The following is a 12,438-nucleotide window of genomic DNA, read 5'->3' on the forward strand; positions in this document are numbered from 1 at the left end:
GCCCAGCTCCGACATTGATGTCTTTGGTCACTGACAGCTCATACTACGAATTCGGGTAGCACTGTCGCCCATACATTATGACAGATTGATGACACATGGACTTTGCATTGCAAGAATTTGTACATGACCCTTTGAAAACAGGTTGCTCAACAAAATCATTGAGATGTTGCTTTAAGAACTGCTTGCAACCAGAGGATCATTTCATCCTCAAGTAGAAATGACAAACGTGATGGTTGGGAATCGAACCCAGGTCAACTGTTTGAAAGGCAACCATGTTTATCACTGCACCACCATCACACAACTGAAAGCAACTTTGATAAACCGCACAGTAATCCTGCAGCTTTTTCTGAAGCAGTTTTTGTTCCTTCTGATGCAATTCGACAGATTTGATGAAATGTAACATCACATGTAATGCAAGATAGACAGATAAAAGAAAGCATCGAAGGAACCAGCTGAAAATTGCAATATTTTGGTGACAATAAAATTAATTCCAGATTCACACAATGTATGTCAAGTGTCAAGTGGGGATTCCTTCAACATTCTTCCCATTTTGTCTGCCTCTGCCCACTCAGGGAGCAATTCCCCAGAATTTAACTGGAAATGACTCACTGATGTTGTTGAGGAATTTGAAACACTGCTGCTTGACTTGCAGGGCCTGAGCCCAGCTCCGACATTGATGTCTTTGGTGATTGACAACTCATAGTATGAATTCAGGTAGCACTGGTGCCAGCACATTATGACAGTTTGATGACACGCAGACTTTGCATTGCAAGCATTTGTGCATGACCCTTTGAAAACAGGTTGCTCAACAAAATCCTTGAGATGCTGCTGTAAGAACTGCTTGCAACCAGAGGCATCAGAAGTTCATTTCAACCTCAAGTAGAAATTGACAAATGTGATGGCTGGGAATCAAACCCAGGTCAACTGCTTGGAAGGCAACCATGCTTACCACTGCACCACCATCACACAACTGAAAGCAACTTTGATAAACCGCACAGTAATCCTGCAGCTTTTTCTGAAGCCGTTTTTGTTCCTTCTGATGCAATTCGACAGATTTGATGAAATGTAACATCACATGTAATGCAAGATAGACAGATAAAAGAAAGCATCGAAGGAACCAGCTGAAAATTGCAATATTTTGGTGACAATAAAATTAATTCCAGATTCACACAATGTATGTCAAGTGTCCAGTGGGGATTCCTTCAACATTCTTCCCATTTTGTCTGCCTCTGCCCACTCAGGGAGCAATTCCCCAGAATTTAACTGGAAATGACTCACTGATGTTGTTGAGGAATTTGAAACACTGCTGCTTGACTTGCAGGGCCTGAGCCCAGCTCCGACATTGATGTCTTTGGTGATTGACAACTCATAGTATGAATTCAGGTAGCACTGGTGCCAGTACATTATGACAGTTTGATGACACGCAGACTTTGCATTGCAAGCATTTGTGCATGACCCTTTGAAAACAGGTTGCTCAACAAAATCCTTGAGATGCTGCTGTAAGAACTGCTTGCAACCAGAGGCATCAGAAGTTCATTTCAACCTCAAGTAGAAATTGACAAATGTGATGGCTGGGAATCAAACCCAGGTCAACTGCTTGGAAGGCAACCATGCTTACCACTGCACCACCATCACACAACTGAAAAGCAACTTTGATAAACCGCACAGTAATCCTGCAGCTTTTTCTGAAGCCGTTTTTGTTCCTTCTGATGCAATTCGACAGATTTGATGAAATGTAACATCACATGTAATGCAAGATAGACAGATAAAAGAAAGCATCGAAGGAACCAGCTAAAAATTTCAATTTTTTGGTCACAATTAAATGAATTCCAGATTCACACAATGTATGTCAAGTGTCAGCTGGGGATTCCTTCAACATTCTTCCCATCTTGTCTGCCTCTGCCCTCTCAGAGAGCAATTCCCCAGAATTTAACTGGAAATGACTCACTGATGTTGTTAAAGAATTTGGAACACTGCTGCTTGACTTGCAGGACCTGAGCCCAGCTCCGACATTGATGTCTTTGGTGATTGACAACTCATAGTATGAATTCAGGTCGCACTGGTGCCAGTACATTATGACAGTTTGATGACACGCAGAATTTGCATTGCAAGCATTTGTGCATGAGCCTTTGAAAACAGGTTGCTCAACAAAATCATTGAGATGTTGCTTTAAGAACTGCTTGCAACCAGAGGATCATTTCATCCTCAAGTAGAAATGACAAACGTGATGGTTGGGAATCGAACCCAGGTCAACTGCTTGAAAGGCAACCATGTTTATCACTGCACCACCATCACACAACTGAAAGCAACTTTGATAAACCGCACAGTAATCCTGCAGCTTTTTCTGAAGCAGTTTTTGTTCCTTCTGATGCAATTCGACAGATTTGATGAAATGTAACATCACATGTAATGCAAGATAGACAGATAAAAGAAAGCATCGAAGGAACCAGCTGAAAATTGCAATATTTTGGTGACAATAAAATTAATTCCAGATTCACACAATGTATGTCAAGTGTCAAGTGGGGATTCCTTCAACATTCTTCCCATTTTGTCTGCCTCTGCCCACTCAGGGAGCAATTCCCCAGAATTTAACTGGAAATGACTCACTGATGTTGTTGAGGAATTTGAAACACTGCTGCTTGACTTGCAGGGCCTGAGCCCAGCTCCGACATTGATGTCTTTGGTGATTGACAACTCATAGTATGAATTCAGGTAGCACTGGTGCCAGCACATTATGACAGTTTGATGACACGCAGACTTTGCATTGCAAGCATTTGTGCATGACCCTTTGAAAACAGGTTGCTCAACAAAATCCTTGAGATGCTGCTGTAAGAACTGCTTGCAACCAGAGGCATCAGAAGTTCATTTCAACCTCAAGTAGAAATTGACAAATGTGATGGCTGGGAATCAAACCCAGGTCAACTGCTTGGAAGGCAACCATGCTTACCACTGCACCACCATCACACAACTGAAAGCAACTTTGATAAACCGCACAGTAATCCTGCAGCTTTTTCTGAAGCCGTTTTTGTTCCTTCTGATGCAATTCGACAGATTTGATGAAATGTAACATCACATGTAATGCAAGATAGACAGATAAAAGAAAGCATCGAAGGAACCAGCTGAAAATTGCAATATTTTGGTGACAATAAAATTAATTCCAGATTCACACAATGTATGTCAAGTGTCCAGTGGGGATTCCTTCAACATTCTTCCCATTTTGTCTGCCTCTGCCCACTCAGGGAGCAATTCCCCAGAATTTAACTGGAAATGACTCACTGATGTTGTTGAGGAATTTGAAACACTGCTGCTTGACTTGCAGGGCCTGAGCCCAGCTCCGACATTGATGTCTTTGGTGATTGACAACTCATAGTATGAATTCAGGTAGCACTGGTGCCAGTACATTATGACAGTTTGATGACACGCAGACTTTGCATTGCAAGCATTTGTGCATGACCCTTTGAAAACAGGTTGCTCAACAAAATCCTTGAGATGCTGCTGTAAGAACTGCTTGCAACCAGAGGCATCAGAAGTTCATTTCAACCTCAAGTAGAAATTGACAAATGTGATGGCTGGGAATCAAACCCAGGTCAACTGCTTGGAAGGCAACCATGCTTACCACTGCACCACCATCACACAACTGAAAAGCAACTTTGATAAACCGCACAGTAATCCTGCAGCTTTTTCTGAAGCCGTTTTTGTTCCTTCTGATGCAATTCGACAGATTTGATGAAATGTAACATCACATGTAATGCAAGGTAGACAGATAAAAGAAAGCATCGAAGGAACCAGCTAAAAATTGCAATTTTTTGGTCACAATTAAATGAATTCCAGATTCACACAATGTATGTCAAGTGTCAGCTGGGGATTCCTTCAACATTCTTCCCATCTTGTCTGCCTCTGCCCTCTCAGCGAGCAATTCCCCAGAATTTAACTGGAAATGACTCACTGATGTTGTTAAAGAATTTGGAACACTGCTGCTTGACTTGCAGGACCTGAGCCCAGCTCCGACATTGATGTCTTTGGTGATTGACAACTCATAGTATGAATTCAGGTAGCACTGGTGCCAGTACATTATGACAGTTTGATGACACGCAGAATTTGCATTGCAAGCATTTGTGCATGAGCCTTTGAAAACAGGTTGCTCAACAAAATCCTGGAGATGCTGCTGTAAGAACTGCTTGCAACCAGAGGTACATTTCAACCTCAAGTAGAAATTGACAAATGTGATGGCTGGGAATCGAACCCAGGTCAACTGCTTGGAAGGCAACCATGCTTACCACTGCACCACCATCACACAACTGAAAAGCAACTTTGATAAACCGCACAGTAATCCTGCAGCTTTTTCTGAAGCCGTTTTTGTTCCTTCTGATGCAATTCGACAGATTTGATGAAATGTAACATCACATGTAATGCAAGATAGACAGATAAAAGAAAGCATCGAAGGAACCAGCTAAAAATTGTAATATTTTGGTGACAATAAAATTAATTCCAGATTCACACAATGTATGTCAAGTGTCAAGTGGGGATTCCTTCAACATTCTTCCCATTTTGTCTGCCTCTGCCCACTCAGGGAGCAATTCCCCAGAATTTAACTGGAAATGACTCACTGATGTTGTTGAGGAATTTGAAACACTGCTGCTTGACTTGCAGGGCCTGAGCCCAGCTCCGACATTGATGTCTTTGGTGATTGACAACTCATAGTATGAATTCAGGTAGCACTGGTGCCAGTACATTATGACAGTTTGATGACACGCAGACTTTGCATTGCAAGCATTTGTGCATGACCCTTTGAAAACAGGTTGCTCAACAAAATCCTTGAGATGCTGCTGTAAGAACTGCTTGCAACCAGAGGCATCAGAAGTTCATTTCAACCTCAAGTAGAAATTGACAAATGTGATGGCTGGGAATCAAACCCAGGTCAACTGCTTGGAAGGCAACCATGCTTACCACTGCACCACCATCACACAACTGAAAAGCAACTTTGATAAACCGCACAGTAATCCTGCAGCTTTTTCTGAAGCCGTTTTTGTTCCTTCTGATGCAATTCGACAGATTTAATGAAAGGTAACATCACATGTAATGCAAGATAGACAGATAAAAGAAAGCATCGAAGGAACCAGCTAAAAATTGCAATTTTTTGGTCACAATTAAATGAATTCCAGATTCACACAATGTATGTCAAGTGTCAGCTGGGGATTCCTTCAACATTCTTCCCATCTTGTCTGCCTCTGCCCTCTCAGAGAGCAATTCCCCAGAATTTAACTGGAAATGACTCACTGATGTTGTTAAAGAATTTGGAACACTGCTGCTTGACTTGCAGGACCTGAGCCCAGCTCCGACATTGATGTCTTTGGTCACTGACAGCTCATACTACGAATTCGGGTAGCACTGTCGCCCATACATTATGACAGATTGATGACACATGGACTTTGCATTGCAAGAATTTGTACATGACCCTTTGAAAACAGGTTGCTCAACAAAATCCTTGAGATGTTGCTTTAAGAACTGCTTGCAACCAGAGGATCATTTCATCCTCAAGTAGAAATGACAAATGTGATGGTTGGGAATCGAACCCAGGTCAACTGCTTGAAAGGCAACCATGTTTATCACTGCACCACCATCACACAACTGAAAGCAACTTTGATAAACCGCACAGTAATCCTGCAGCTTTTTCTGAAGCAGTTTTTGTTCCTTCTGATGCAATTCGACAGATTTGATGAAATGTAACATCACATGTAATGCAAGATAGACAGATAAAAGAAAGCATCGAAGGAACCAGCTGAAAATTGCAATATTTTGGTGACAATAAAATTAATTCCGGATTCACACAATGTATGTCAAGTGTCAAGTGGGGATTCCTTCAACATTCTTCCCATTTTGTCTGCCTCTGCCCACTCAGGGAGCAATTCCCCAGAATTTAACTGGAAATGACTCACTGATGTTGTTGAGGAATTTGAAACACTGCTGCTTGACTTGCAGGGCCTGAGCCCAGCTCCGACATTGATGTCTTTGGTGATTGACAACTCATAGTATGAATTCAGGTAGCACTGGTGCCAGCACATTATGACAGTTTGATGACACGCAGACTTTGCATTGCAAGCATTTGTGCATGACCCTTTGAAAACAGGTTGCTCAACAAAATCCTTGAGATGCTGCTGTAAGAACTGCTTGCAACCAGAGGCATCAGAAGTTCATTTCAACCTCAAGTAGAAATTGACAAATGTGACGGCTGGGAATCAAACCCAGGTCAACTGCTTGGAAGGCAACCATGCTTACCACTGCACCACCATCACACAACTGAAAAGCAACTTCGATAAACCGCACAGTAATCCTGCAGCTTTTTCTGAAGCCGTTTTTGTTCCTTCTGATGCAATTCGACAGATTTGATGAAATGTAACATCACATGTAATGCAAGATAGACAGATAAAAGAAAGCATCGAAGGAACCAGCTAAAAATTGCAATATTTTGGTGACAATTAAATGAATTCCAGATTCACACAATGTATGTCAAGTGTCAGCTGGGGATTCCTTCAACATTCTTCCCATCTTGTCTGCCTCTGCCCTCTCAGAGAGCAATTCCCCAGAATTTAACTGGAAATGACTCACTGATGTTGTTAAAGAATTTGGAACACTGCTGCTTGACTTGCAGGACCTGAGCCCAGCTCCGACATTGATGTCTTTGGTCACTGACAGCTCATACTACGAATTCGGGTAGCACTGTCGCCCATACATTATGACAGATTGATGACACATGGACTTTGCATTGCAAGAATTTGTACATGACCCTTTGAAAACAGGTTGCTCAACAAAATCCTTGAGATGTTGCTTTAAGAACTGCTTGCAACCAGAGGATCATTTCATCCTCAAGTAGAAATGACAAATGTGATGGTTGGGAATCGAACCCAGGTCAACTGCTTGAAAGGCTACCATGTTTATCACTGCACCACCATCACACAACTGAAAGCAACTTTGATAAACCGCACAGTAATCCTGCAGCTTTTTCTGAAGCAGTTTTTGTTCCTTCTGATGCAATTCGACAGATTTGATGAAATGTAACATCACATGTAATGCAAGATAGACAGATAAAAGAAAGCATCGAAGGAACCAGCTGAAAATTGCAATATTTTGGTGACAATAAAATTAATTCCAGATTCACACAATGTATGTCAAGTGTCAAGTGGGGATTCCTTCAACATTCTTCCCATTTTGTCTGCCTCTGCCCACTCAGGGAGCAATTCCCCAGAATTTAACTGGAAATGACTCACTGATGTTGTTGAGGAATTTGAAACACTGCTGCTTGACTTGCAGGGCCTGAGCCCAGCTCCGACATTGATGTCTTTGGTGATTGACAACTCATAGTATGAATTCAGGTAGCACTGGTGCCAGTACATTATGACAGTTTGATGACACGCAGACTTTGCATTGCAAGCATTTGTGCATGACCCTTTGAAAACAGGTTGCTCAACAAAATCCTTGAGATGCTGCTGTAAGAACTGCTTTCAACCAGAGGCATCAGAAGTTCATTTCAACCTCAAGTAGAAATTGACAAATGTGATGGCTGGGAATCAAACCCAGGTCAACTGCTTGGAAGGCAACCATGCTTACCACTGCACCACCATCACACAACTGAAAGCAACTTTGATAAACCGCACAGTAATCCTGCAGCTTTTTCTGAAGCCGTTTTTGTTCCTTCTGATGCAATTCGACAGATTTGATGAAATGTAACATCACATGTAATGCAAGATAGACAGATAAAAGAAAGCATCGAAGGAACCAGCTGAAAATTGCAATATTTTGGTGACAATAAAATTAATTCCAGATTCACACAATGTATGTCAAGTGTCCAGTGGGGATTCCTTCAACATTCTTCCCATTTTGTCTGCCTCTGCCCACTCAGGGAGCAATTCCCCAGAATTTAACTGGAAATGACTCACTGATGTTGTTGAGGAATTTGAAACACTGCTGCTTGACTTGCAGGGCCTGAGCCCAGCTCCGACATTGATGTCTTTGGTGATTGACAACTCATAGTATGAATTCAGGTAGCACTGGTGCCAGCACATTATGACAGTTTGATGACACGCAGACTTTGCATTGCAAGCATTTGTGCATGACCCTTTGAAAACAGGTTGCTCAACAAAATCCTTGAGATGCTGCTGTAAGAACTGCTTGCAACCAGAGGCATCAGAAGTTCATTTCAACCTCAAGTAGAAATTGACAAATGTGATGGCTGGGAATCAAACCCAGGTCAACTGCTTGGAAGGCAACCATGCTTACCACTGCACCACCATCACACAACTGAAAAGCAACTTTGCTAAACCGCACAGTAATCCTGCAGCTTTTTCTGAAGCCGTTTTTGTTCCTTCTGATGCAATTCGACAGATTTGATGAAATGTAACATCACATGTAATGCAAGACAGACAGATAAAAGAAAGCATCGAAGGAACCAGCTAAAAATTGCAATATTTTGGTCACAATTAAATGAATTCCAGATTCACACAATGTATGTCAAGTGTCAACTGGGGATTCCTTCAACATTCTTCCCATCTTGTCTGCCTCTGCCCTCTCAGAGAGCAATTCCCCAGAATTTAACTGGAAATGACTCACTGATGTTGTTAAAGAATTTGGAACACTGCTGCTTGACTTGCAGGACCTGAGCCCAGCTCCGACATTGATGTCTTTGGTCACTGACAGCTCATACTACGAATTCGGGTAGCACTGTCGCCCATACATTATGACAGATTGATGACACATGGACTTTGCATTGCAAGAATTTGTACATGACCCTTTGAAAACAGGTTGCTCAACAAAATACTTGAGATGTTGCTATAAGAACTGCTTTCAACCAGAGGATCATTTCATCCTCAATTAAAAATGACAAATGTGATGGCTGCGAATCGAGCCCAGGTCAACTGCTTGGAAGGCAACCATGCTTACCACTGCACCACCAACAAACAACTGCAAACCAACTTTGATAAACCGCACAGTAATCCTGCAGCTTTTTCTGAAGCAGTTTTTGTTCCTTCTGATGCAATTCGACAGATTTGATGAAATGTAACATCACATGTAATGCAAGATAGACAGATAAAAGAAAGCATCGAAGGAACCAGCTAAAAATTGTAATATTTTGGTGACAATAAAATTAATTCCAGATTCACACAATGTATGTCAAGTGTCAAGTGGGGATTCCTTCAACATTCTTCCCATTTTGTCTGCCTCTGCCCACTCAGGGAGCAATTCCCCAGAATTTAACTGGAAATGACTCACTGATGTTGTTGAGGAATTTGAAACACTGCTGCTTGACTTGCAGGGCCTGAGCCCAGCTCCGACATTGATGTCTTTGGTGATTGACAACTCATAGTATGAATTCAGGTAGCACTGGTGCCAGTACATTATGACAGTTTGATGACACGCAGACTTTGCATTGCAAGCATTTGTGCATGACCCTTTGAAAACAGGTTGCTCAACAAAATCCTTGAGATGCTGCTGTAAGAACTGCTTGCAACCAGAGGCATCAGAAGTTCATTTCAACCTCAAGTAGAAATTGACAAATGTGATGGCTGGGAATCAAACCCAGGTCAACTGCTTGGAAGGCAACCATGCTTACCACTGCACCACCATCACACAACTGAAAAGCAACTTTGATAAACCGCACAGTAATCCTGCAGCTTTTTCTGAAGCCGTTTTTGTTCCTTCTGATGCAATTCGACAGATTTAATGAAAGGTAACATCACATGTAATGCAAGATAGACAGATAAAAGAAAGCATCGAAGGAACCAGCTAAAAATTGCAATTTTTTGGTCACAATTAAATGAATTCCAGATTCACACAATGTATGTCAAGTGTCAGCTGGGGATTCCTTCAACATTCTTCCCATCTTGTCTGCCTCTGCCCTCTCAGAGAGCAATTCCCCAGAATTTAACTGGAAATGACTCACTGATGTTGTTAAAGAATTTGGAACACTGCTGCTTGACTTGCAGGACCTGAGCCCAGCTCCGACATTGATGTCTTTGGTCACTGACAGCTCATACTACGAATTCGGGTAGCACTGTCGCCCATACATTATGACAGATTGATGACACATGCTTTGCATTGCAAGAATTTGTACATGACCCTTTGAAAACAGGTTGCTCAACAAAATCCTTGAGATGTTGCTTTCAGAACTGCTTGCAACCAGAGGATCATTTCATCCTCAAGTAGAAATGACAAATGTGATGGTTGGGAATCGAACCCAGGTCAACTGCTTGAAAGGCAACCATGTTTATCACTGCACCACCATCACACAACTGAAAGCAACTTTGATAAACCGCACAGTAATCCTGCAGCTTTTTCTGAAGCAGTTTTTGTTCCTTCTGATGCAATTCGACAGATTTGATGAAATGTAACATCACATGTAATGCAAGATAGACAGATAAAAGAAAGCATCGAAGGAACCAGCTGAAAATTGCAATATTTTGGTGACAATAAAATTAATTCCAGATTCACACAATGTATGTCAAGTGTCAAGTGGGGATTCCTTCAACATTCTTCCCATTTTGTCTGCCTCTGCCCACTCAGGGAGCAATTCCCCAGAATTTAACTGGAAATGACTCACTGATGTTGTTGAGGAATTTGAAACACTGCTGCTTGACTTGCAGGGCCTGAGCCCAGCTCCGACATTGATGTCTTTGGTGATTGACAACTCATAGTATGAATTCAGGTAGCACTGGTGCCAGTACATTATGACAGTTTGATGACACGCAGACTTTGCATTGCAAGCATTTGTGCATGACCCTTTGAAAACAGGTTGCTCAACAAAATCCTTGAGATGCTGCTGTAAGAACTGCTTTCAACCAGAGGCATCAGAAGTTCATTTCAACCTCAAGTAGAAATTGACAAATGTGATGGCTGGGAATCAAACCCAGGTCAACTGCTTGGAAGGCAACCATGCTTACCACTGCACCACCATCACACAACTGAAAGCAACTTTGATAAACCGCACAGTAATCCTGCAGCTTTTTCTGAAGCCGTTTTTGTTCCTTCTGATGCAATTCGACAGATTTGATGAAATGTAACATCACATGTAATGCAAGATAGACAGATAAAAGAAAGCATCGAAGGAACCAGCTGAAAATTGCAATATTTTGGTGACAATAAAATTAATTCCAGATTCACACAATGTATGTCAAGTGTCCAGTGGGGATTCCTTCAACATTCTTCCCATTTTGTCTGCCTCTGCCCACTCAGGGAGCAATTCCCCAGAATTTAACTGGAAATGACTCACTGATGTTGTTGAGGAATTTGAAACACTGCTGCTTGACTTGCAGGGCCTGAGCCCAGCTCCGACATTGATGTCTTTGGTGATTGACAACTCATAGTATGAATTCAGGTAGCACTGGTGCCAGCACATTATGACAGTTTGATGACACGCAGACTTTGCATTGCAAGCATTTGTGCATGACCCTTTGAAAACAGGTTGCTCAACAAAATCCTTGAGATGCTGCTGTAAGAACTGCTTGCAACCAGAGGCATCAGAAGTTCATTTCAACCTCAAGTAGAAATTGACAAATGTGATGGCTGGGAATCAAACCCAGGTCAACTGCTTGGAAGGCAACCATGCTTACCACTGCACCACCATCACACAACTGAAAAGCAACTTTGATAAACCGCACAGTAATCCTGCAGCTTTTTCTGAAGCCGTTTTTGTTCCTTCTGATGCAATTCGACAGATTTGATGAAATGTAACATCACATGTAATGCAAGACAGACAGATAAAAGAAAGCATCGAAGGAACCAGCTAAAAATTGCAATATTTTGGTCACAATTAAATTAATTCCAGATTCACACAATGTATGTCAAGTGTCAACTGGGGATTCCTTCAACATTCTTCCCATCTTGTCTGCCTCTGCCCTCTCAGAGAGCAATTCCCCAGAATTTAACTGGAAATGACTCACTGATGTTGTTAAAGAATTTGGAACACTGCTGCTTGACTTGCAGGACCTGAGCCCAGCTCCGACATTGATGTCTTTGGTCACTGACAGCTCATACTACGAATTCGGGTAGCACTGTCGCCCATACATTATGACAGATTGATGACACATGGACTTTGCATTGCAAGAATTTGTACATGACCCTTTGAAAACAGGTTGCTCAACAAAATACTTGAGATGTTGCTATAAGAACTGCTTTCAACCAGAGGATCATTTCATCCTCAATTAAAAATGACAAATGTGATGGCTGCGAATCGAGCCCAGGTCAACTGCTTGGAAGGCAACCATGCTTACCACTGCACCACCAACAAACAACTGCAAACCAACTTTGATAAACCGCACAGTAATCCTGCAGCTTTTTCTGAAGCAGTTTTTGTTCCTTCTGATGCAATTCGACAGATTTGATGAAATGTAACATCACATGTAATGCAAGATAGACAGATAAAAGAAAGCATCGAAGGAACCAGCTAAA

General features: G+C 41.9%; 14 non-coding genes across 14 annotated transcripts; all 14 read right to left on the minus strand.

The window, feature by feature from the left end:
* Positions 1-894: 894 nt before the first annotated feature.
* On the minus strand, positions 895-966 carry trnag-ucc (transfer RNA glycine (anticodon UCC)). The gene has a single exon. It is a non-coding gene; the product is annotated as a tRNA-Gly (tRNA).
* A 597-nt stretch (positions 967-1,563) lies between these two features.
* Positions 1,564-1,635, minus strand: trnag-ucc (transfer RNA glycine (anticodon UCC)). Its single transcript has one exon. It is a non-coding gene; the product is annotated as a tRNA-Gly (tRNA).
* A 1,257-nt stretch (positions 1,636-2,892) lies between these two features.
* trnag-ucc (transfer RNA glycine (anticodon UCC)) lies at positions 2,893-2,964 on the minus strand. The gene has a single exon. It is a non-coding gene; the product is annotated as a tRNA-Gly (tRNA).
* Positions 2,965-3,561: 597 nt separating this feature from the next.
* Positions 3,562-3,633, minus strand: trnag-ucc (transfer RNA glycine (anticodon UCC)). The gene has a single exon. It is a non-coding gene; the product is annotated as a tRNA-Gly (tRNA).
* A 589-nt stretch (positions 3,634-4,222) lies between these two features.
* Positions 4,223-4,294, minus strand: trnag-ucc (transfer RNA glycine (anticodon UCC)). The gene has a single exon. It is a non-coding gene; the product is annotated as a tRNA-Gly (tRNA).
* Positions 4,295-4,892: 598 nt separating this feature from the next.
* On the minus strand, positions 4,893-4,964 carry trnag-ucc (transfer RNA glycine (anticodon UCC)). The gene has a single exon. It is a non-coding gene; the product is annotated as a tRNA-Gly (tRNA).
* A 588-nt stretch (positions 4,965-5,552) lies between these two features.
* On the minus strand, positions 5,553-5,624 carry trnae-uuc (transfer RNA glutamic acid (anticodon UUC)). The gene has a single exon. It is a non-coding gene; the product is annotated as a tRNA-Glu (tRNA).
* Positions 5,625-6,221: 597 nt separating this feature from the next.
* On the minus strand, positions 6,222-6,293 carry trnag-ucc (transfer RNA glycine (anticodon UCC)). The gene has a single exon. It is a non-coding gene; the product is annotated as a tRNA-Gly (tRNA).
* A 1,257-nt stretch (positions 6,294-7,550) lies between these two features.
* trnag-ucc (transfer RNA glycine (anticodon UCC)) lies at positions 7,551-7,622 on the minus strand. Its single transcript has one exon. It is a non-coding gene; the product is annotated as a tRNA-Gly (tRNA).
* Positions 7,623-8,219: 597 nt separating this feature from the next.
* Positions 8,220-8,291, minus strand: trnag-ucc (transfer RNA glycine (anticodon UCC)). The gene has a single exon. It is a non-coding gene; the product is annotated as a tRNA-Gly (tRNA).
* Positions 8,292-9,549: 1,258 nt separating this feature from the next.
* Positions 9,550-9,621, minus strand: trnag-ucc (transfer RNA glycine (anticodon UCC)). The gene has a single exon. It is a non-coding gene; the product is annotated as a tRNA-Gly (tRNA).
* Positions 9,622-10,207: 586 nt separating this feature from the next.
* trnae-uuc (transfer RNA glutamic acid (anticodon UUC)) lies at positions 10,208-10,279 on the minus strand. The gene has a single exon. It is a non-coding gene; the product is annotated as a tRNA-Glu (tRNA).
* A 597-nt stretch (positions 10,280-10,876) lies between these two features.
* Positions 10,877-10,948, minus strand: trnag-ucc (transfer RNA glycine (anticodon UCC)). Its single transcript has one exon. It is a non-coding gene; the product is annotated as a tRNA-Gly (tRNA).
* Positions 10,949-11,545: 597 nt separating this feature from the next.
* Positions 11,546-11,617, minus strand: trnag-ucc (transfer RNA glycine (anticodon UCC)). Its single transcript has one exon. It is a non-coding gene; the product is annotated as a tRNA-Gly (tRNA).
* Positions 11,618-12,438: the final 821 nt, after the last annotated feature.

The sequence above is a fragment of the Pristiophorus japonicus genome, chromosome 19 (assembly GCF_044704955.1).
Source record: "Pristiophorus japonicus isolate sPriJap1 chromosome 19, sPriJap1.hap1, whole genome shotgun sequence".
Lineage (NCBI taxonomy): Eukaryota > Metazoa > Chordata > Chondrichthyes > Pristiophoridae > Pristiophorus > Pristiophorus japonicus.